This window comes from Nycticebus coucang, chromosome X (assembly GCF_027406575.1).
Source record: "Nycticebus coucang isolate mNycCou1 chromosome X, mNycCou1.pri, whole genome shotgun sequence".
Classification (NCBI taxonomy): domain Eukaryota; kingdom Metazoa; phylum Chordata; class Mammalia; order Primates; family Lorisidae; genus Nycticebus; species Nycticebus coucang.
Window position 1 is genome coordinate 164018732 of NC_069804.1, and position 25659 is coordinate 164044390.

The 25659-nt window shown below is 39.9% G+C and overlaps 2 pseudogenes; one reads left to right on the forward strand and one right to left on the reverse strand.

Moving 5' to 3' along the window:
• Positions 1 to 25659, reverse strand: part of LOC128577232 (Krueppel-like factor 4) — an 873632-nt pseudogene that overhangs the window by 622418 nt on the left and 225555 nt on the right.
• Positions 1 to 25659, forward strand: part of LOC128577233 (Krueppel-like factor 4) — a 793492-nt pseudogene that overhangs the window by 541140 nt on the left and 226693 nt on the right.

Sequence of the window (25659 nt, forward strand, 5' to 3'; positions counted from 1 at the left end):
GAGGGTAAGAAGAGCACAAGTGGGAGAGACACAGAGAAGCCTGAAACCCTGTGTTTCATGCCAAGACACTGGGGGTTTCCAGAGTGGGACGGGAATGGCGGTGGAGCTTTCGGTTCCCTGCCTGGTTCTCCACTCGGAGACGATGCTGGGGTTAATTTTGGGACAGTAGACTGCAGTGAGTGATCCCCTCAGAGGCTTCTCAGTCTCCAGGTGAGAGAGATAAAGGTGGAGGTCCTGGAGGTAAGAATTCTGATTAAGGATTCATGTTAAAGAGGACTTCCTACTGTGTTTGAAACGGGCTAAGAAAGAATGACATTAAGTCAAGCATGAGCACTTGCTGTGTGGGCTGAGGAAGGACATCTTTTTATTTTGTGATTTGTGGCAATCTATGACCTGGTTGGGGCAGCAAGACCCAGAGCCCTTTGGTCAGTGATACCTGGATGACTCTGTATTGTCCAACCTGAATCCCACTTGCTGGTGGAGAGTCCAGCACGTAAGAGTCCTCAGTCAAATATGTCTTTTTGAAGAGGGAGACTCACATTCAGACTCATTCGCACAAACTCTCCTTAGGCACAATCCCACGCTGCCTTCCACATTTATCGGTCTCCAGGTTGCTGGCTCCTAACTTAACAGACACCTGCCTCTCATAGGAAAAGTAATTAGAGGGTCTCAGAGCTAAAATGGTGGCCGAGTAACAGCTTCTGTGTAGTCGGGCACAGTGAGAGTGGGGAGAGAAGACTCTAGGCATCTCTGGCTAGTGAGTTTTGCCCAGAGGCTGCCCTTTGGTGACCCAGGAAGTCAGCGAGAGAATTCTGGACTCAGCAAGGAGGACAGAAGCAGTGGAAAACTGGCAAGTGGTAGGTGCGTTTGTTTGGTCAGAGGCTGCCTCCGGCTATAACCACAGCAACAGCAAGACTGCAAGCAGGAAAAGCCTTACCTGTGGGCTGTTTTGTGCTTTTTTGGGCACTCGATTGAACTGCCTTGGGAGCTCTTGGGCTGTTTTGTGAGGATGACTTTGGGCATTGTCTGTGGCCCTGGACTGAGCTACTGAGCTGAAAAGGAGCACAGCTACTGTGGGGGAGCTGCCCCTGCGTGTTGCAGCGTGGGGATCGGCGGGGAGACCTTGGAACAGTAATCTAGTGACTGAGCTGCCCAAAGGTGGGGACTGAGATGCTGGAGAAGAGTGGCGATCCAAGTGTTTGGCAGATTAACAACCTTGGTCCTCAGGGGCATAGAGGGAGACTGGACTTGGTGCACTGGATAAGCAGGCTTCCATGCCATGAGAGATACCAGGGATAAGTGCTTTCCCTGGAAAGCTTCTGCTTGGCCAGTGTTCATAGTTTAGAGTATCTTTTAAGTGGGCTGAGGAGACATTTGGGCTCCAAAGCCTGCAGGGTCTGAGAAATCTGCAGAGGCCTCCAGTCTCCATCTCATACAGCTGTATCAACATTGTGATTAACATCTCATACCTCAGAAGATCACCTGTTGCAATATTTAGCAACATATATATACTGTTTTTTTGGGGGGCGGGTGTTTTTTTTTTCTTAATTTCAACATTTTTCTTTGATATTTTTCATTTCTTTTTTTTCTCTTTTTTTCACTATTATAGTTTAAATACAATCTTCCATTTTTGCCTTCTTTAACAATTAGAATTTCTTTTTTGCCAGTATTTCTGCCCCTATTATTTGTTTTTTTCATCCCAATTTTATTCCATAACGGTTTTGCTTATTTGTTTTGGTTTGATTTATAGTATTTTTTTTTTATTCTCTACCTGGTGGAGGTGGTTTACTGTGTCTGAGCTGGCTGGCAAAGAGCTGTTGACCTCAAGGGAATCACCCAACCCAGAACCCCCAGAGGTTGGAGGCCTTTACCATTGGGTCATAGTACCCTACTGTTGTGCAAAAGTTGTGTGGTATGGTGCGGCAGAGATTAAGACATACAATGAAATTCTATGGCAAATAAGGAAGGCTGTAGCTCTCTCATGGCATGCAGCAACTTTATTTCTCTCACCGAAGCTTATATAGGCAATATACATGTATGCACAATTAATCAATAAACATATGACTTAAACCTTCACCCCAGGCCTCTCACTGCCTGGCACCTACCAGTCTACGGATTAACCGATAACCACTTTACTGGCCTTATGCTAAGTAATCAAAAACAAAACCACAAAACAAGGTTCTGGGAAAATAAGCTGTTTGAGTACTTGACCTTTAACAGACCATCTGGAGGGAGTCATTCATCTTTAGGGACTAGTCTGGAAATTCCTGACATATACAGGTACCTGCCCTCAGGCCCGCCCTCATGAAGCCAGGCCTTTAATCACTTCTATGTGACTAGGCCTTTAGCCACATATGGAGTTCTAGCCAGGTATTTTTTTTCCTTTCAAATTCGAAAAAGACTTCAAACTTGCCTTCAAAAAATGGAACCATTTAAAGGCTTATTTATAAGCTTTTCGCCTATAATTCCCCCTTTGTTTTTTATTGTGGTTTTGAGCGTTTATATCACTCATCATCAATGCGAAAATCACACCATGTCTTTCATTTTCTTGCTTAGCTTGATTAATTCTCTTACACGCAATATAAAAGATCAAACACAAAATTAATAACAATGCAAATGATCCTACAGAACTTCCAATTAGACCATTAATTTTTGGCAATGGATTTAATTGTTCTATTCCATCAGCAATTCCTTTTAAAATTGCATCTCCATCCACTTTTTCCAATTTATGCTGAAAAGTGGAATACACTTCATGTTGTAAATTAACAGTATCAGAGGTTAAATGTTCATGGTTCAACAAATGTGTTTTCACTTTTTCCCAAGGGAACTTAGTTTCATTGTACAAAACAGGGGTAATACAAAAAGATGAAATATTACAATCACATTTCAATTTTATGTGTTTTTTAAACTGACCAATTTATCACCTAACATAACAAGAACTTGTTGTAAATCTGATAATTCATTGTATATTTCAGTATCAATCTGTTTTGGGGCAATCCATAATTGTTCAGAGTTCTTATGCCAATTGGCCACAAAGTTTTGAATCTTAATATTTTCAGTTAATGCAACGCCAGCAGTAGCAGCGGCAGCAGTAACAGTGATAATCCCGAAGATGGCAGCAATGAGCAGACCTATGAAACGTCTGCGTCTTATCAGGATCTTATCTGCTGCAGAATGGACAATGCTGGGGACTCCTGCCAAGGTCTCTTTAAGTTGATCGGCAGCCAAACTCTGGTGTGAGCTCTCAGCAAATACAATTGTTCCTTAGATGGATTAAATCTCAAAGAATTGTTACTACAAGTGAACAATTGGCAAGTAAAACAAAATAATTCTCCTGTTACTTTATTCCAAGTAACATGTCCTTTTAGCCATACAAAAGGAAGTTGTAAACAAGCTTGAATGTACTTGGTGTCATTTACCACAAACTTCATTTCATATTCTTGGAAGTTGTTATGGAAAAATAATCCTCAAATCCAAGCCTTAGGTTGTAAAGCTACAGCAATTTTCCACAAATGCATTTGTTTAGGATATGCTGTAATTCCAGGTATTGGGGGGGGAACCCTCCATTCATCCATGAAATATACTCAGAATCTGAAGCTGATGTGTTGCTTTCATTATATAAAATTTTTAAAGACAAAGCTGATTCCAAGTCTGATCTTCAGTAAGCCATGGGTCCCAAATCCATGACTTCTCCACCTGTGGTATTAATAAGCATATGTGCAAAATCTCCTTCACATTTGGTCCAATGTACCCATTCACGAATTTCTGAAAACATATGCATTTTATAAGGTGGTAATTCAGGATGGGAAGAAATCTTATCAATACGGATCTTGTCTAGAAAGTAAACACTTAACAAACATTTCAGATATTTGTTCTTTGTTTTCAGGCATATGTTTATACAAACTAGCCCACATTTGCATAGACATGTTAAGGCAATGGCAGTGGTCTCCAAAACATATGGGAGGACCAATCACCGCAGCAGTATAATTAGAAATCCCCATGCCTTCTTCCTTAGGCCAGAACGGCCCTCTGGTGTTATAAGGACCAGGAAGCCAAGAAGAATCATTAACATAATTAGGAAGAGTAGGTTCCAGCCAGCTAACACCTCGAAGTAAAGGAGGGTTAGGAATGTAAGTCCAATATTCATATTTTTTGTCCTTGAGTCTGGACAGTCAAAAGGGCCATCATTGCCAGAAATAGATTGGAGGCATTCATCTGCTGGTGGGTGTAATTCACCAGTTTCTCCACTTGATGGCACAATTTCTTTACCTGACCCCAAGTCATCGGGGGTGCTTCCTTTGTCCAAGGCAGCAGTGACCATCTCTCCTTCTGTGTTGCTCCCAGTTTTAGTCCATTCAAGTGGGACATCATTTGTTTCTCCGATTTCCGGGTGTGTGTCTAAGGGGCCATGTCAGTTTCAAGTTTTTATCTAGAACCCAAAGTTTGGTATCTCCTGTGCAAATATAAGCATAACCTCTTCCCCATCGTATGACATTTGCCAGGGTCCATGATTTTGTTAGAGTAACCTTATAATAAATGGGTTGATTTAATGGAGGAGAAGAAATTTTGATCCAATGCTTATAAGCTGGAGTCTCATTATTGTCATTTATATTCAAAAAATGTAAGGTAAAAAGAGTTGAAGATAATCTATTTCTCGGGGTGATATTATACTGTTCTCCCCCTTTCTTTTGTTTTAACAGCATTTCTTTTAAAGTTCAATTTTGTCTTTCGATAATGGCCTGTCCTGTACTATTACCAGGAATACCCGTAATACGCTTTATACTATGTAATTTTCAAAAAGCTTGACATTTGCTAGAAATATAAGCAAAATCATTACCTGTTTTTATAGTCAAAGTCTTCTAATAAATGAGAAATTATGGCATCAGCCTTCTCAGATGTCATTGCTGAAGCCCAAGAAAAATGTGAATATGTATCTACAGAATAATGGATATATTTTAATTTTCCAAATTCTTGAAATTGAGTAACATCCATCTGCCATAATTAATTAGATAATAATCTTCTAGGATTGACTCCCATAGGTAAATGTGGAGCCGTTAAAGGCTGCCAAGTAGGGCAAGAGCATATTATAACTCTTGCAGTATGCCAAGAAATGTCATGTCTTCTTTTTAAAGCTTAAACATTAGTATGATGTAATGTACGCTCATGTTGAGCAGATGAAACTGAAGCTACTAACTGATCAATAGTTTTATTGCCCAATGAAATGGCACCTGGTAAATTGGTGTGAGCTCTAACATGAGTAATATGTATAGATAAGATCTATTTCTTTCTTTTTTTTTTTTTTTTGGATTTCCCCCTAGAATGATATAAGTTTATTTTTTTTTATTAAATCATAGCTGTGTACATTAATATATTCATGGGGCATCATTCACTAGCTTCACAGACCGTTTACCAAGTTTCACATATACCCTTGTAAGATGCACCGCTGGTGTAATCCCACCAATCCCCTTCCCTCTACCCACCTCCCCCTACCCTCCCCTCCCTTTCCCCCTTCCCCCTATTCTTAGATTATAACTGGGTTATAGCTTTCATGTGAAAACCCTAAATTAGTTTCATAGTAGGGCTGAGTACATTGGGTACTTTTTCTTCAATTCTTGAGATACTTTACTAAGAAGAATATGTTCCAGCTCCATCCATGTAAACATGAAAGAGGTAAAGTCTACATCTTTCTTTAAGGCTGCATAATATTCCATGGTGTACATATACCACCGTTTATTAATCCATTCATGGATCGATGGGCACTTGGGCTTCTTCCATGACTTAGCAATTATGCATTTGGCTCCAATAAACATTCTGGTACAAATATCTTTGTCATGATGTGCTTTTTGGTCTTCTGGGTATATGCCCAGTAGAGGGATTACAGGATTGAATGGCAGATCTATTTTTAGATCTCTAAGTGTTCTCCATATCTCTTTCCAAAAGGAATGTATTAATTTGCATTCCCAACAGCACTGTAGAAGTGTTCCCTTTTCTCCACATCCACGCCAACATCTCTGGTCTTGGGATTTTGTGATATAGGCTAGTCTCACTGGAGTTAGATGATATCTCAAAGTAGTTCTGATTTCCATTTCTCTGATGATTAAAGATGATGAGCATTTTTTCATATGTCTAAAGGCCGCACGCCTGGCTTCTTCAGAGAAGCTCCTCTTCAAATCCCTTGTCCAGCCTGTGATGGGATCCCTTGTTCTATTCTTGCTAATGAGTTTGAGTTCTCTGTGGATACTGGTTATTAAACCTTTCTTGGAGACATAACCTGCAAACACCTTCTCCCATTCTGAGGGCAGTTTGCTTGCTTTACTTACTGTGTTCTTGGCTGCGCAGAAGCTTTTTAGTTTGATCAAGTCCCAGTAGTGTATTTCTTTTTTTTTTTTTTTTATTGTTGGGGATTCATTGAGGGTACAATAAGCCAGGTTACACTGATTGCAATTGTTAGGTAAAGTCCCTCTTGCAATCATGTCTTGCCCCCATAAAGTGTGACACAAACCAAGGCCCCACCCCCTCCCTCCGTCCCTCTTTCCGCTTCCACCCCCATAAACTTAATTGACATTAATTGTCCTCATATCAAAATTGAGTACACAGGATTCATGCTTCTCCATTCTTGTGATGCTTTACTAAGAACAATGTCTTCCACTTCCATCCAGGTTAATACGAAGGATGTAAAGTCTCCATTTTTTTTAATGGCTGAATAGTATTCCATGGTATACATATACCACAGCTTGTTAATCCATTCCTGGGTTGGTGGGCATTTAGGCTGTTTCTACATTTTGGCGATTGTAAATTGAGCTGCAATAAACAGTCTAGTACAAGTGTCCTTATGATAAAAGGATTTTTTTCCTTCTGGGTAGATGCCCAGTAATGGGATTGCAGGATCAAATGGGAGGTCTAGCTTGAGTGCTTTGAGGTTTCTCCATACTTCCTTCCAGAAAGGTTGTACTAGTTTGCAGTCCCACCAGCAGTGTAAAAGTGTTCCCTTCTCTCCACATCCATGCCAGCATCTGCAGTTTTAAGATTTTGTGATGTGGGCCATTCTCACTGGGGTTAGATGATATCTCAGGGTTGTTTTGATTTGCATTTCTCTAATATATAGAGATGATGAACATTTTTTCATGTGTTTGTTAGCCATTCGTCTGTCGTCTTTAGAGAAAGTTCTACTCATGTCTCTTGCCCATTGATATATGGGATTGTTGGCTTTTTTCATGTGGATTAATTTGAGTTCTCTATAGATCCTAGTTATCAAGCTTTTGTCTGATTGAAAATATGCAAATATCCTTTCCCATTGTGTAGGTTGTCTCTTTGCTTTGGTTATTGTCTCCTTAGCTGTACAGAAGCTTTTCAGTTTAATGAAGTCCCATTTGTTTATTTTTGTTGTTGTTGCAACTGCCATGGCAGTCTTCTTCATGAAGTCTTTCCCCAGGCCAATATCTTCCAGTGTTTTTCCTATGCTTTCTATCAGGATTTTTATTGTTTCATGCCTTAAATTTAAGTCCTTTATCCATCTTGAATCAATTTTTGTGAGTGGGGAAAGGTGTGGGTCCAGTTTCAGTCTTTTACATGTAGACATCCAGTTCTCCCAATACCATTTATTGAATAGGGAGTCTTTCCCCCAAGGTATGCTCTTGTTTAGTTTATTGAAGATTAGGTGGTTGTAAGATGTTAGTTTCCTTTCTTGGTTTTCAATTCGACTCCAAGTGTCTATGTCTCTGTTTTTGTGCCAGTACCATGCTGTGTTGAGCACTATGGCTTGGTAGTACAGACTAAAATCTGGTATGCTGATGTCCCCAGCTTTATTTTTGTTACTAAGAACTGCCTTAGCTATATGGGATTTTTTCCGGTTCCATACAAAACGTGGAATCATTTTTTCCAAATCTTGAAAGTACGATGTTGGTATTTTGATAGGAATGGCATTGAATAGGTAGATTGCTTTGGGAAGTATAGACATTTTAACAATGTTGATTCTTCCTGTCCATGAGCATGGTATGTTCTTGCATTTGTTAATATCCTCTGCTATTTCCTTTCTGAGGATTTCATAGTTTTCTTTATAGAGGTTCTTCACTTCCTTCGTTAGGTATATTCCTAGGTATTTCATTTTCTTTGAAACTATGGTGAAGGGAGTTGTGTCCTTAATTAGCTTCTCATCTTGACTGTTATTGATGTACACAAAGGCTACTGACTTGTGGACATTGATTTTATATCCTGAAACATTACTGTATTTTTTGATGACTTCTAGGAGTCTTGTGGTTGAGTCTTTGGGGTTCTCTAAGTATAAGATCATGTCGTCAGCAAAGAGGGAGAGTTTGACCTCCTCTGCTCCCGTTTGGATTCCCTTTATTTCCTTGTCTTGCCTAATTGTATTGGCTAGAACTTCCAGCACTACGTTGAATAGTAAAGGTGACAGAGGACAACCTTGTCTGGTTCCAGTTCTAAGAGGAAAAGCTTTCAGTTTTACTCCATTCAGTAAAATATTGGCTGTGGGTTTGTCATAGATAGCTTCAATCAGTTTTGGAAATGTGCCACCTATGCCTATACTCTTCAGTGTTCTAATTAGAAAAGGATGCTGGATTTTATCAAATGCTTTTTCTGCATCTATTGAGAGGATCATGTGATCTTTATTTTTGCTTCTGTTAATACGGTGGATAACGTTTATGGACTTGCGTATATTAAACCAGACTTGCATCCCTGGGATGAAGCCTACTTGATCATGATGAATGACTTTTTTGATGATAAGCTGTAATCTATTGGCTAGGATTTTGTTGAGAATTTTTGCGTCTATATTCATGAGTGAGATAGGTCTGAATTTCTCCTTTTTGTTTGTGTCTTTTCCTGGTTTTGGTATCAGGGTGATGTTTGCCTGATAGAATGTGTTGGGGAAGATTCCTTCTTCCTCAATTTTTTGGAATAATTTCTGCTGTACAGGAATAAGCTCTTCCTTGAAGGTTTGATAGAATTCTGGAATGAAGCCATCTGGACCAGGGCATTTTTAGGTTGGAAGATTTTTTATTGTTTCTTTGATCTCAGTGCTTGAAATTGGTCTGTTCAGGAGCTCTATTTCTTCCTGGCTGAGTCTAGGGAGAGGGTGTGATTCCAAATATTGATCCACTTCCTTCACATTGTCAAATTTCTGGGCATCGCGTTTCTGGTAGTATTCAGAGATGATCTCTTGTATCTCTGTGGGATCAGTTGTTATTTCCCCTTTATCATTTCTGATTGAGGTTACTAGAGATTTTACTTTTCTATTTTTCCTTAGTCTAGCCAATGGTTTATCTATTTTATTTATTTTTTCAAAAAACCAACTCCTTGTTTCATTAATTTTCTGAATGATTCTTTTGTTTTCAATTTCATTGATCTCTGATTTGATTTTGGGTATTTCTTTTCTTCTACTGAGTTTAGGCTTAGATTGTTCTTCTGTTTCCAATTCCATAAGATCTCTTCTGAGATTGATGATGCACTCTCTTTCTGGTTTTTGAATGTAGGCATCTAAAGCGATGAATTTTCCTCTCAAAACTGCTTTTGCAGTATCCCACAGGTTTTGGTAGCTTGTGTCTTCATTGCTGTTATGCTCAAGGAAGTTAATGATTTCCTGTTTTATTTATTCCTGCACCCATCTGTTATTCAACAGAAGATTGTTTAGTTTCCATGCCTTTGGGTGGGGTCGAGCATATTTGTTAGTGTTGAGTTCCACCTTTAGTGCCTTATGGTCTGAGAAGATACAAGGTAAAATTTCAATTCTTTTGATTCTGTTGATATTTGTTTTGTGTCCCAGGATATGATCAATTTTGGTGAATGTTCCATGGGGTCATGAGAGGAATGTATATTCTTTATCTTTGGGAGGGAGTGTTCTATATGCGTCTATCAAGCACATTTGTTCTAGGGTCTCATTTAAATCTCTTATATCCTTGTTTAATTTCTGTTTAGAGGATCTGTCCAGCTCTGTAAGAGGAGTGTTAAAGTCCCCTGTTATGATGGTATTATCAGATATCATATTGCTCAGACTGAGTAAGGTCTGTTTCAAGAATCTGGGAGCATTTAAATTGGGTGCATAAATATTTAGAATTGAAATGTCTTCTTGTTGTAGTTTTCCCTTGACCAATATAAAGTGACCATCTTTGTCTTTTTTGACTTTAGTTGCTTTAAATCCACATGTATCTGAAAATAAGATTGCAACTCCTCTTTTCTTCCGAATGCCACTTGCCTGAAAAATTGTCTTCCAACCCTTGACTCGGAGCTTTAATTTGTTTTTTGAAGCCAGGTGTGTTTCTTGCAGACAGCAAATGGATGGCTTGTGTTTTTTAATCCAGTCAGCCAATCTATGTCTCTTCAGTGGGGAATTCAAGCCATTAACATTTATTGAGATAATTGATAAGTGTGGTAGTATTCTATTCGTCTTATTTGGTGAGAGTCCATTGCTTAGTTTTATCTTTTGCATCAGTGTGGAGGTTAGGTTCTGTCCTTTGATTTCTGAGTTCTCACTTTGCTGCTGATCCATTGTGGTGGTCAGTGTGCAGAACAGGTTCAAGTATTTCCTGTAGAGCTGGTCTTGTTGTGGCGAATTTCCTCAATGTTTGTATATCTGTAAATGATTTGATTTCTCCATCAATTTTGAAGCTTAGCTTAGCAGGGTACAGAATTCTGGGCTGAAAATTGTTCTGTTTAAGTAGATTAAAGGTAGATGACCATTGTCTTCTTGCTTGGAAAGTTTCATTAGAGAAGTCTGCGGTCACTCTGATGGATTTGCCCCTGTAGGTCAACTGGCGCTTACTCCTGGCAGCTTGCAGAATCTTTTCTTTTGTCTTGACTTTGGACAGGTTCATCACAATGTGTCTTGGAGAAGTTCGGTTAGAGTTGAGGCGACCTGGGGTCCGATATCCCTCTGAAAGCAGTGTGTCAGAATCTTTGGTGATATTTGGGAAATTTTCTTTTATAATATTCTCTAGTATGGCTTCCATTCCTCTGGGGCATTCTTCTTCCCCTTCTGGAATTCCTATAACTCGTATGTTGGAACGCTTCATAAAGTCCCATAATTCTGACAGTGAATGTTCTGCTTTCTCTCTCTTCTTTTCTGCCTCTTTTACTGTCTGAGTTACCTCAAGAACTTTGTCTTCTACCTCTGAAATTCTTTCTTCTGCATGGTCTAACCTGTTGCTGATACTTTGCACTGCATCTTTAAGTTCCCTAATTGACAGCTTCAGTTCCTTCAGCTCTGCTATATCCTTTTTATGTTCTTCATATCATTCATCTCTTATTTGATTCTGTTTTTGGATTTCCTTTTGGTTATTTTCCACTTTATTAGCAGTTTCCTTCACTGTTTCCATCATTTCTTTCATTGTTTTCATCATGTGTATTCTAAATTCCCTTTCTGTCATTCCTGACATTTCTTTATAGGTGGAATCCTCTGCAGTAGCTACCTCATGGTCCCTTGGCGGGGTTGTTCTGGACTGGTTCTTCATGTTGCCCGGACTTTTCTGCTTATTCTTCCTCATGAGTGATTTCTTTTATCTGTTTCCTTGCCCTCATTTTCCTTTCACTTCCTCTTGCTCTTTAAGTTCTCGTGCCTGTGGACTAAGGGTTACAGGACAAGAAGGGTGAGAAGGTTGAAGAGCAAAAAAGGGATGAAAGTAAGGAGGACCGAGTTATAAGAAAAACAAAGAAAAATAGAGAAAGGAGAGGGGGTGGGTAAAAGGAATATTGACAAAAAGAAGAGAGGCACAGAAAGAGGGAGACAGAGCAATATAGGTGTACAGTAGGGTACTTTGACACCTTAAAAAAACTCACCTTCTGGGGGTGCCCATTTGGGTGCTTCCCTTGAGGTCAGCAGCTCTTTGCTAACCTGATCAGACACAGTACCCCACCTCCACCAAGTAGAGAGGAAAGACAAAAATGCTATAAATCAAACCAAAACAAGCAAACAGAAAACTTTTCGGGGTAAAATTGGGTGGAAAACCAAATAATAGCAGTAGAAACACTAGCAAAAATGAAGTTCTAATTATTGAAAAAGGCAGCAATGGGAAATTATAATTAAACTAGAAAGATTGAGAAAGAAAAAGGATCTGTATGGAAAAGGTTGAAATTAAAAAACAAAACAACATCAAAAACATCAATATAAACACAAAAAACTACCAAGCCAAAAAAAAAAAAAAAAAACCCACAACCAAAAACAAAGCAGTATGTATATGTTATTGAATATTGTCTGGGCAACACGTGGTCTTCTGGGGTATGAGATGTTAATCACAGTTCTGATACGACTGGAGGCTGCTGATTTCTCAAACCCCAGCAGGTAGAAACCCTAAATCTCTTCAGCCCACTTAAAAGCCACTTTGAACTTGTTCACTTACTGAGCAGAAGCTTTCCCAGGAAAGTGCTTGTTGCTGCAATCACTACTGAAGTGGCTATCCACCTACCCAGTGTGTCAAAACTGGTCTCACTCTGTCCCTGAGAGTTAGGGCTGCAAGGCGGCTCTGACCCCGCCCTTAGGCTACTTGGTCACTGGGTTACCAGCTCCCACCCAATTCTAGCTCTGTGACCCTAAGTGCGGAGCTTGCTGGGGCAGATCACTCACAATGGCTTCCTGTGACCCACAGCCAAACACTATTAGCTCCGTCTGGCTCAGTGGCTCAGAATGGGGCCCTAGACAACGGCCAAAGTTGTCCGCAATCCTGCTCAGGCTCTCCCCAAGGCAGTTCAACTGAGTGTCAAGTCCAAAGACACCAAAACAGTTCACAGGTAAGGCCTTTCTGGTTTGCAGTCTTGCTGCTACTGAACTTACAGTTGCAGGCGAGTTTAGACGGATTGAACACACGCGATCACTTGCCAGTTTTCCACAGTTTTTGTCCTCCTCTTGGGGTCCAGAAGTCTCTCGCTGACTCCCCGTATCCTCGCAGGGGTGATGATAGGCAGATCCCACCAGCCAGAGATGCCTGGAGTCCTATCTCCCCAGACTCACGGTGCCCAGATGCAAGGAAGCTGTTACTCGGCCGCCATCTTGCTCCACCTCCCAGTTCTGTATTTTTGAAGCTGCTACAATTGCCCGGGGGGGTCCTCCTCATAAAATACTCGCCCAGACTGATTTCTTCAAGGGTTTTCCCTGCACTCTCCTCTGGTGTCTTTATAGTTTCGTGTCTTAACTTTAAATCTTTGATCCAGTGAGAGTCTATCTTAGTTAATGGTGAAAGGTGTGGGTCCACTTTCAGTCTTCTACAGGTTGTCAGCCAGTTCACCCAGCACCATTTGTTAAACAGGGAATCATTTCCCCACTGAATGTTTTTAATTGGCTTGTCAAATATTCAATAATGGTAAGTAGCTGGGTTCATCTCTTGGTTCTCTATTCTGTTCCAGACATTTACTTCTCTGTTTTTGTGCCAATACCATGCTGTTTTGACCACTATCGGTTTGTAGTATAGTCTGAGTTCTGGTAGCGTAATTCCTCCTCCTTTGTTTTTATTTGTGAGTAATGTCTTGGCTAGTCAAGGTTTTTTCTGATTCCATATAAAACAAAGTATTGTTTTTTCAAGATGTTTAAAGTATAACAGTGGAACTTCAATAGGGATTGCATGGAAATTATATATTGCTTTGGGTAGTATGAACATTTTAACAATGTAGATTCTTCCCAGCCATGAGCATGGTATGTTTTTCCATTTATTAATATTTTCAGCTATTTCTTTTCTTAGAGTTTCATTGTTCTCTTTATAGAGATTTTTCACGTCCTTTGTTAGATAAATTCCCAAATATTTCATCTTCTTTGGCACTACTGTGAATGGGACAGAGTCCTTAACTGTTTTTTCTTTTTTATTTATTTATTCATTTTATTAATTCTTTTTTTTTTTGTAAAGACAGAGTCTCACTTTACTGCCCTCACTAGAGTGCCATGCATGGCGTCACTCAGCTCACAGCAACCTCCAGCTCTTGGGCTTACGTGATTCTCTTGCCTCAGCCTCCCGAGCAGCTGGGACTACAAGCGCCCTCCACAAAGCCTGGCTATTTTTTTGTTGCAGTTTGGCCAGGTCTGGGTTTGAACTCGCCACCCTCTGTACATGGGGCCGGCGCCCTACACACTGAGCCACAGGCGCGGCCCCCTTAACTGTTTTTTCAACTTGACTATTGTTGGTATATATAAAGGCTACCAATTTATGAATGTTCATTTTGTAACCTGAGACGCTGCTATATTCCTTGATCCCTTCTAAGGGTTTTGTAGTAGAGTCCCTAGTGTTTTCCAGATATACAATCATATCATCTGCGAAGAGCGAAAGTTTGATCTCTTCTGACCCTATATGGATACCCTTGATCGCCTTTTCTTCCCTAACTGCGGTGGCTAAAACTTCCATTACAATGTCAAAAAGCAATGGAGACAATGGGCTGCCTTGTCTGGTTCCTGATCAGAGTGGAAATGATTTCAATTTAACTCCATTCAATATGATATTGGCTGTGGGTTTGCTGTAGATGGTCTCTATCAGTTTAATAAATGTCCCTTCTATACCGATTTTCTTAAGTGTTCTGATCATGGAGGGATGCTGGATATTATCAAAAGCTTTTTCTGCATCGATTGAGAGAATCATATGGTCTTTGTTTTTTAATTTGTTTATGTGCTGGATTACATTTATAGATTTACGTATATTGAACCAGCCTTGACACCCTGGGATAAAACTGACTTGGTCATGATGTATAATTTGTTTGATGTGTTGCTGGATTCTGTTTGTTAGGATCTTGTTGAATATTTTTGCATCTATATTCATTAGTGATATTGGTCTATAATTTTCTTTTTTTGTTGATCTTTTCCTGGTTTGGGGATCAGGGTGATGTTTGCTTCATAGAATGTGTTAGGTAGTCTTCCTTCTTTTTCTACCTTTTGGAACAGGTTGAGTAATATAGGTACTAATTCCTCTTTAAAGGTTTGGTAGAATTCTGAAACCATCTGGTCCCAGGCTTTTCTTTTTAGGGAGTTTTTGTATGGTTGATGCTATTTCCGAAATTGATATGGGCCTCTTCAACATTTCCACTTGATTCTGGCTAAGTCTTGGAAGGTGATGTGCTTCCACGTATTGGTCAATTTCCTTCAGATTTTCATATTTCTGAGAATACAGTTTTTTGTAATATTCATTAAGGATTTTTTGGATTTCTGAGAGAGTGTGTTGTTATTTCGTCTTTGTTGTTTCTGATTGATGAGATTAGAGATTTTACTCTTTTTCCTGATTAGATTGGCCAAAGGTTTATCTATTTTATTGACCTTTTCAAAAAACCAGCTTTCTGACTTATTGATCTGTTGTATTATTCTTTTGTTTTCTATTTCATTTGATTCTGCTCTAATTTTGGTTATTTCTTTTCTTCTACTGCGTTTGGGGTTGGAATGTTCTTCCTTTTCCAGTTGCTTGAGATGTCCCATTAAGTTGTTAACTTCTTCTCTTTCCATTCTCTTGAGGAAGGCTTGCAGTGCTATAAATTTCCCTCTTAGAACTGCCTTTGTGGTGTCACAGTGTTTCTGATAGTTCGTGTCTTCATTGTTGTTTTGTTCCAAAAAGTGGGCAATTTCTTTCTTAATCTCATCTCTGACCTAGCTATCATTCAACATAAGGTTATTTAACTTACATGTTTTTGTATGAGTATGCAGATTCCTGTTGTTATTCAGCTCAATTTTATTCCATGGTGGTCCAAGAAGATGCATGGAATAATTTCTATTCCTTTAAATTTACTGAGGTTAGACTTGTGACCTAAGATGTGATTGATTTTGAGTAAGTTCCATGGGCTGATGAGAAGTATGCGTATTCAGGTTTTTTGGGATGAAATGTTCTGTAGATGTCTGCTAAATCCAAATGTTGGATAGTTAGGTTTAAATCTAAGATTTCTTTGCTCAGCTTCTTGTTGGAGGATCGATCCAACACTGCCAAAGGAGTGTTGAAATCTCTGAGTATTATGGAGCTGGAGGAAATCAAGTTGCTCATGTCTGTTAGAGTTTCTCTTATAAATTGAGGTGCATTCTGCTTGGGTGCATAGATATTAATAATTGAGATCTCATCATATTGAGTATTACCCTTAACAAATATGAAGTGACAATTCTTGTCCTTCTTTACTTTTCCTGGTTTTAAGCCTATTGTATCTGCAAATAAAACTGCAACACCCGCTTTTTTCTGACTACCATTTGCCTGAAATATGGATGACCATCCTTTCACCCGGGGTCTTTATTTGTCTTTTAAGTTAAGATGTGACTCTTGTATGCAGATATTTGGCCTGAGTTTTTGTATCCAGTCAGCTAACCTATGCCTCTTTAGAGGACAGTTTAAGCCGTTCACATTAATGGAGAATATTGATAAGTCTGGTGAAGTTTTGGGTATCGAGTTTTTAAAAGTCCACTGGGCATTTTTAATCCTTTTGCCAGTGTGGAAATTGGAGTTTGATCCGAGGTTTCTGAGTGAGTTTACTTTTGTGGTATAGGATTGGGTTGGTCACTATGGAGGATAGGTCGGAGAATATCCTGAAGAACTGGTTTGGTTATGGCAAATTTCTTCAACGTATGAATTTCATTAAAGTATTCAATTTCTCCATCATAAATGAAACTCAGTTTAGCTGGATACAAGATCCGGGGTTGAAAGTTATTTTGCTTTAGGAGATTAAAAGTCGGTGACCACCCTCTTCTGGCTTGAAAAGTTTCAGCAGAGAGATCTGCAGTCATTCTAACATTCTTCCCTTTGAAGGTAATGTTTTTCTTTCTCCTGGCAGCTTTAAGGATTTTCTCCTTCATATTAACTTTAGTGAAGTTAATTATGATATGCCTGGGGGATGTCTTATTGGGGTTGAGTCGTGCTGGGGTTCTCAAGCTGTCTGCTATCTGAATTTCAAAATCTCTAGGCATGTCTTGAAAATTCTCTTTCATAATTTCATGCAGAAGGGCCTCTATGCCCAGCGAGGCCACTTCATCTGTTTCTGGAACTCCTATCATTCGGATATTAGCCTTCTTCGAATTATCTCAGAGCTTTCGGAGAGAATGATCCGTTTTTGCTCTCCATTTCTCTTTGTCTTTGAGAGTTTGGGAGCATTCAAAGGTTTTATCTTTGATGTCAGAAATTGTTTCTTCTGCTTGCTCCATTCTGTTGCTGAGGGATTCTACTGTATTTTTCATATCTTTGAGGGCTGGAAATTCTTGCTTCAGTGTGTCTAAGTCTTTGGTGGTTTTGTCTTTAAATTCGTTAAATTCTTGAGACAGCTTTTGAATTTCTCCTCGAATTCATAATTCAACCTTGTTAATCTTGTCTGTAATCCAAACTCTGAATTCGATTTCTGACATCTCAGCCAGTTGTTTATGAATGGGATCTTCATTGCATCTGCCATATCTTTCCTTGGGGGGGGTTGATCTATTCTGGTTATTCATGTTACCAGAGTTTTTCCACTGATTCTGCCCCATGGTTGTTTTACTCCCTCTGATTTTTTCCCCTGTGGCTTTGTCGAGGGCCTGTACAGTGTTGTGGCCTGAGAAACTGGGGCCCTGTCTGGTGTGGTGGGGCTAAGTGGTTCTGTCTTGTTTTCAGCTGGTTTCTCTTCCACCCTAGTGAAATAGATACTCTGGATTGAAGTCTCATCTCTGGAGAAATATCAGCAATTAAGTCACCCCACCCCACACTGCAAACAATTGGAAAAGAAAAATCAAACTTTCCTCCCCCTGTGCACCCAGGGCACGACCTGATTTGTCCTCAGGTGATTGGTTCAGTTCAAAAAGTCCAAATCAATTGTCTCAGTCTGCACCTGTCTCGGGTGAGAGAGTTTAAGAGGTCTCTGGGAACTGGATCACAGGGGTCTGGTGACTACTCTTATGTGGCTTGCTCCAGTGCTGCGTGGAGTCAGGAGGAGCCACCCAGCCAATAGATCAGTCTGGGAAGGTTGATGCCTCCTTCCCCACCTTGCACCACTGTCACACCTAGTCACTGATAGACCTGCAGTTGGCTGACCCAGTTGCCTGTAGTGAATAGGTACTCCAGGAATTTGCACCTGCCTGAATCACAAGGAAGTCTGCCAGGCCGCTGTACTCTGCCTCTCTCTAGCAGTAGGAGGTGAGGCCTGACAACCTCGGGTGCTTGATGAAGGTTGGGGGGTTTTCACTCAGGTCCAGTCTCGCCCCTGATTAATGTTACTGACAGAACAGAACAGAACAACTCTGCGGTTCCCCTGCAGAAGAGAAGCTAAATTGAGTTCCAAATCAGCTTGTTTGCTCTTGTATTGTCTATAGGCTGATGATCCCCTGCGGGCCAGGTGCATCTTAGGTTCAGTAAAGTGGACCTCTGGGTCAGCCCCGCCCTGGGAGTTTCCCCGGTTTGCAAGTTGGAGTAGCCTGAGGCAAATCCTATACTCAGAGTCTCTGGTTGCCCAGGGAGACAGGGTGTGTGGCTTCATAATATTCGGTAGTAAGCCATATTGCTAGCAAAAGAGGGCTGCTGTTTTATGGCTCAGGCAACCGCTGCTCCGGTGTAGCTCCCTTTCGGACAAAAGTCCTCTCTCCGCTCCCGTACCCCAGAGTCTGCACCGACCGGCTTCAGCCCAGCACTGTCTATACCCCTTGAGAAATCGCCCAAGAGTCTGGACCCCTGGGGGACAGGCCTCCAGATCTTGGAGTGAGAGCAGAGAGGAGTGCTGGCAGCACTGGGAGCGTGGGGCTGCGGGCAGAGAACACACACAGCTTTACACAGTTTTATGCCTGCCGTATTGTCACCAAAACACGGCTGTCGCACTGTGCCTCAGGGTACTGCCACTCCGGTGCAGTCCCCCTCCGCCGACCAGGACTGGCCTCCAGACCTCAGTGTGAGTAAAGGGGAGTGCTGGGAGCTCAGAATTCCAGGTAGATACTATATACAGTTTATACAGTTTTATGCCTGGCAGGAAGACGCCGTGGCACCCTAGTAGGGGAGGTAGGTCCAGTTTTTAGAGGGTCTCTCCCGTGGCGTATAGTGGGAGGACCTTTGAACTCTGCCCGATTGTTTGTGTGGCACTCTGAGCCATTCTCATGGGGGAGGGGACTCCCATCCAATTGGTGATGGATTTTGTACCATTTGTTTGTATCCTTGTGGTCACAGCTCACCTCAGCGGGGTTGACGTGCGTTCTTCAACCTTCTCTCTTAGTGCAGCTCAAATCCACCAGGTTACTTGCTGAATTTTTGTCCTTTAACTCTCCTTCTGGACGGGAGCCTCTGTGGAAAGCTGGCTTCAGTCAGCCATCTTGTCTCCTCCCCCGATAAGTTCTATTTCTAACTAACTGCTGAAGGCATGAAAACAATAAAGTAAGTTCTTGTGAATTAAATGGCAAAGTAACAGTTTCAGTAGTTTTTGCAATATGAGTAGAGTACTCTGAATGAGAAATAATGGTAAGGGACAGATCAGGAAAATCTCTTAGACATAATATAATAGCAAATAGGTCTGCTTTTTGTACAGATGAATAAGGGGATTGTTGTACTTTCTGAGTATGAGGACATACATATCCAGATATCTCCATTTTATTTGCATCCATGTAAAATGTTTCTGCATGTGGGATGGCTTCTAGTTTTTGTATTTTAGGTAAAATCTAAGAATTATTTTTAAGGAACTGAATTTTTTTATCTGGAGGAAAATGATTGTCTATTATTCCAATATAATCAGATAATGTAATTTGCCATTCAGTATTCAACATAAGTAAATCAGAAATTTGATTGTTAATTAGGGGAACAACAATTTTTTCAGGATCTCTTCCTAGTAGTTAATTGTCTTAAGTGCTGTCTTCCTTTTAATATTATAAAGGCCATTTTTTGTATGTAGGTTTCCATCCTTTTGGATGCTTTCTTAGATAAAAAGCACCATTCAACAAAGGCTGTTTCTTGCATAATCAGTCCTGTACTAGAGTGCATTGATGAAAAGACACAGATAAAAAATTATTAATTTGAGAGATTTGGTTTAATTCAGCATTCTGGATATGTTCCTCAACCCACTGTAATTCTTTTTAAGTAAGCTGTCTAGGGTGGCAAAGATCATTTTCCCCTTCCAAAATGGAAAATAAATTAATAAGACAATAAGTGGGGATTCCTAAAGTTGGCCATACCCAATTAATATCTCCTAATTATTTTTGAAAGTCTTTTAGAGTTCAAAGAGAACCTCTTCTAATCTGCACATTTTGAGGAACAATATTTTGAGAAGTAATACAGTATCCTAAATATTCCCAAGGTTCTTGAGTTGGAACTTTAACTTCTGCTAATTGGAGACCATATTCTTTAAATTTGGAACATGCTAATTTGTATAATTCTTGTAATTTATTAGGACATGGATGATCCAACAATATATCAGCCATAGAATGTAAACACATGGCCTCTGGAAAAGATTTCCTAAGTTCTTCTAAAGGTTGATCTACAAATAGTTGACACAAGGTGGTGTTGTCAAGCATACCTTGAGGCACTACCTCGCAGTGGAACCTCCGAGTAGCTTTTTCAATGTTTAAAGCAGGAATGGTAAATGCAAAATGGTCCACATCTTTTGGTTGCAAATGAATATTTAAAAATCAATTTTTTAAGTCAATAATAATTAAAGGATGATGCTTTGGTAATAAAGTTGGATTAGGAATTCCTGGTTGTAAAGGACCCATTGGTTGAATGACTGCTTTACTTTTTCTTTAATCTGTTAACATTCTCCATTTGCCTGATTTCTTTTTAATTACTAATATTGGAGAATTTCATGCACTAGTGGTGGGTTCTATATGTCTAGCTTGTAATTGTTCAACAATTAATTCATGTAACGCTTGTAATTTTACCAAAGGAAGAAGCCACTGCTCCACCCAAACCGGTTTATCTGTTTTCCACTGAAAGGAAAGGGTGAAGCACTGGGCAGAGGCCCCTGAGAAAAATCATCTGATAAAGAAGGAAGCTCCAGGCCTTTTTTATCATGGCCACTTCGAGTTATTTTAAGCTCTCTAGAAGGGCTGGACTGGGTTGGATCGTAGCCCATATTAAACATTATATTTTTAGCAGCCTTTGAAATTGTGGGGATAGTGAGCATAGTTCTCCTTTGTTGTAATAGATCTCGAACCACAAGGTAATGGCTATGAATGTAACATAAGGGCGGATACGAGCTGCTTGTCCTCCAGGTCCTTGACATTGTAAATCAGAAGTACTTTGTTCAATATTAGTCATTGTTCCAAGCCCGACAAAAGTAGCATTTCTTTGAGCTTTTGACCAACATTCAGGCCACAGGTGAGAAGCAATAACAGAGGCATCTGCTCCTGTGTCCACTAGCCCTTCAATTTGAATATTATGTTTAAATGTCACCCTACATTGAGGGCGAGCATCATTTTGGAAAGTATGCCAAAATAAATGTTTTCCTGTGCTTCTAAAACCACCTTCCCTGGTAACAGGAGCTGTTTTGCCTTTATGATATGGTAAAATTAATATTTGAGCCACATGATGTCTTGCAGACAATTGGATATTTGCTGTGGCTGAAGCCATTATTAAAATTTCTTTCTTATACTCTTCATCAATTATTCCTGGGTGTACACAAAGTCCTTCCAAAGTAAAACTGCTTCTTCCTAGTATTAATCCCACAGTCCCTGAAGGTATGGGACCATAAACAACAGTGGGTAATTTTTTAGGAGATTCCCCACGGTTAAAGTTAACATCCCATTAATAAAGGGAGATCCCAAGCTGCACTTCCTTAGTGGCATGAAATAAATCTTGGACGTAGAATTTGTTAAGAGAACCTAGTTCTGATTAACTTGAGTGTGAGTCTCGCCATCACTCACTGGAAACTACTGAAGAAGAGAGCTCAACTTGTTTGTTTGGGGGCCTCAAGCTAGCCTGGTATTGGAATTTCCCTGATTCCGGGTAGAAGGCAAAATATTGCCAATTTTGTCCTTAATTGAACGACACTCATTTGTCCAATGTCTGCCTTTACCACACTGGTGACAAATGCCTGGCAGCTTGGCCTCAGTTTTAGTTTCACTTTTACTTTTTCTACATTCTTTCCAAATGTGGCCAAATTTTCCACAGTTATAGCACTTAGATCTTGTAGTACTGGGTTGCAAATCTGAGGCTAACAGATTAACTTGGAAAATGCCTGATCCTACCTCACAACAAAAGTGAATATATTGATCAATGGTGACATTATCCTGATTTATGAGTTCAGCCATGGCTTTTTTACAATCAGTGTTAGCATTTTCAAAAGCCAGTTGCAGGAGCAACATTTTTTGGGCATCTTGTCCAGGCACTGATCTCTCAATTGCTAATTGTAAATGAGCAATAAATTCAGTATATGGTTTGTTGTTTCTGTGAAATATTTTTCTGAAATATTGTTTAATCTGCCCCTTTTTATTGAGATGCTACCATGCAGTAAGGCAATTATTTCGAATTTGAGCCAGTAATTCACTGAAATACTGTGTTTGAGCATTTATACCATCAAAGGCTCCAGTTCCTGTTAACTGATCAAAGTTAAAAGTAGGAGGATTGTCCAGTCTATTACGGAGAGTTTGTTTTTTCACTTCATCCGTCCACCAGGACTTAAATTGAATGTAGTGTCTTGGATTCAAAGTATTTTGTACTAGAGTATCCCAATCTATGGGAATAAGTAAATGGTATGCACAATAGGATCTTAAAATCCCCATAACATATGGCAACTTAGGGCTGTAACTATGAACAGCATCTTATAATATAGTTAAAGCCTTTAGTTAAATAGGAATATGACTAGTTTGTACCTTCCCATCCTCAAGTGTTTCCTTAAGTAGTGGGAAAGTGAAATCACTGGTGGACTGAGCATTAGAAGTTTGGTGCAGCATCGAGGAAGACTCTGCATTTTGGACGATATAAAAAGTTGTCGGATCAACAGGAAAATGGAGTTTAGTAACGAATTGAGAATCCAAAGGATTTGGCCACACTGGATAGCAACCTGGAGGAGCAGTGGGCGTCAAAGTGTTATCTTGTAAGGTCGGAAAATACTTTGGGGAGGTTTTGAATAACGTTTATCAATGGCCTGGCAATATTGGGCTAACTTTTTCTTAATTTTAGTCATGTCCTCGCTATCAGAAAAATTGGTTATTATACGATCTGAGTCACTTTTCGTTTGATCTTTCTCTAGCTCTTTCTTAAATTCTGGATTTTCTGGTTCATTATACACAGGCTCTTCTACAGTCTTTCCCTCTTCTGGAGGTGGGGGAGGAAAATTTTCAAGATTTTCTGCATCGGAACTAGATTGTAAAGGTTCCAACGCCACAGTTACCCAGTGATAGGTGGCCCAAATATCCCTACTTACACATTCTCCCTCTGATGGGCACGCCTACAGGTTTTGCCTACACTCTTCCAAACTTTTAAATTTAATTGATTTTTTTTTTTTTCTGGAGTAAACCAGTAGCAATGTTTAGCTACTAGATTAAACAGTACTTGTAAGGTTTTTGTTTTAACAGTGGTGCCTGTAGACTTTAACAGAGCCTTTAACAGGGCTACATACTGGTCCTGCCAAGACTGAGAATTTCCCATTATTTCTTTATTCTATTGCTGGAAGTCTCACATAATTATGGTGTGAGGACCTTCCTTCCAGTTTCAAAGTACCAGGCTTACCTTAAGCTGACAACCGCTCAAAGAGAGAAGTGATCCCGAGGAAGCAGGCCCCATACTGTCCTTGCTAAGCTCACCCTGCTGCACCAAAAGTTTGTGTGAAAGTTGCATGGTGAGGTGCCACAGAGATTAAGGCCTGCAATGAAATTGTATGGCGAATAAGGAAGGCTGTAGCTCTCTTGTGGCATGCAGCAACTTTATTTCTCTCACCAAAGCTTATATAGGCAATACTACACATACACACAATAAACATATGACCTAAAACTTCACCCCAGGCCTCTCACTGCCTGGCGCCTATGGGCCTATGGCTTAACTGATAACCACTTCACTAGCATTATCTAAAGTTATTCTTATCCTAAGTAATCAAAAACAAAACCACAAAACAAAGTTCTGGGAAATAAGCTGTTTGCTTCACCTTTAACAGACCATCTGGAGGCAGTACTCATCTTTAGGGACTAGTCTGGAAATTCCAGACACATACAGGTACCTGTCTGCAGGCCTGCCCCCACGACGCCAGGCCTTTAATCATTTGTATGTGACCAGGCCTTTAGCCACATACGGAGTTCTGTCCAGGTTTTTCTTTCTTTTCTAACTCACAAAAGACTTCAAACTTACCTTCACAAAATGGAACCATTTAAAGGCTTATTTATAGACTTTCCACCTATGCCCTTCTATACACCTAAATTACTCTTGTTTCTTGCTTTCAGTGCCTTTTTTCTTTTTGCCAATATTTCCTTTTACTCACCCCCTCTTCTTTTTTTTCTTTTGAATTTCTTTCTTTCTTTCTTTTTTTTTTTATTGTTGGAGATTCATTGAGGGTACAATAAGCCAGGTTACATTGATTGCAATTGTTAGGCAAAGTCCCTCTTGCAATCATGTCTTGCCCCCATAAATCATAGCTGTGTACATTAATGCAATCAAGGGGTACAATGTGCTGGCTTCATATACAATCTGAAATATTCTCATCAAACTGTTCAACGTAGCCTTCATGGCATTTTCTTAGTTATTGTGTGTAGACATTTGTGTTCTGCATTTAGTAGGTTTCACCTGTACCCATTCTAAGGTACACCATAGGTGTGGCCCCTCCACTTCTTTTTTTTATGTTTTAAATCTTTTTTCCCTTCTTGCTCTTCAATCTTCTCATCCTTCTGGTCTTGTACCAAAAGGACACATTAAAATTTCAGGCCAACTGCATATTAACTTAGAGCAAGAAAAAGTGAAAGGAAAATCAGGCTAAGCAAACAGATACAAGAAAGCACTCATGAAGATGAATCAGCAGAAAAATCCTGGCAACATGAAATACCAGTCCAGTGTAACCCCTTCTAGGGATTGTGAGATAGCTACAGCAGAAGATGCCTCCTATAAAGAAATGTTAGAAATGACAGAAGGGGAATTTAATGAAGGAAATTGCTGAGAAAGTGGATAATAACCAAAAGGAAATCCAAAACAGAATCAAATAAGAGATGAACAATACGAAGAATATAGTAACGATATAGCAGAGCTTAAGGAACTGAAGCAATCAATCAGGGAACTTAAGGATGCAACGGATGGTATCAACAATAGATTAGATCATGCAGAAGAAAGAATCTCAGAGGTATAGGATAAAGCTCTTGAGATAACTCAGATAGTTAAAGAGGCAGAAAAGAAGAGAGACAAAGCAGAATGTTCACTGATAGAATTATTGGACTCTATGAAGCATTCACACATATGATTTATAGGTATCCCAGAAGGGGAAGGAGAATGCCCCAGAGGAATGGAAGCCATTCTAGAGAACATGATAAATGAAAATTTCCCAAATATCACCAAAAATTCTGTCACACTCCTATCAAAGGGATATCGGTCCCCTCGTCACCTCAACTCAAACAGAGCTTCTCTAAGGCATATTGTGATTAATTAATCATATTGTGATTAATTGATATAAAGTCAAGACAAAAGAAAAGATTTTGCAAGCTGCCAGCAGTAAGCACCAACTCACCTACAGGGGCAAACCTATCAGGGTGATTGTGGACTAAAGAAACTTTTCAAGCCAGAAGACAATGGTCATCTATATTTAACCTACTTAAACAAAACAATTTCCAGCCCAGAATTCTATATCCCACTAAGCTAAGCTTTA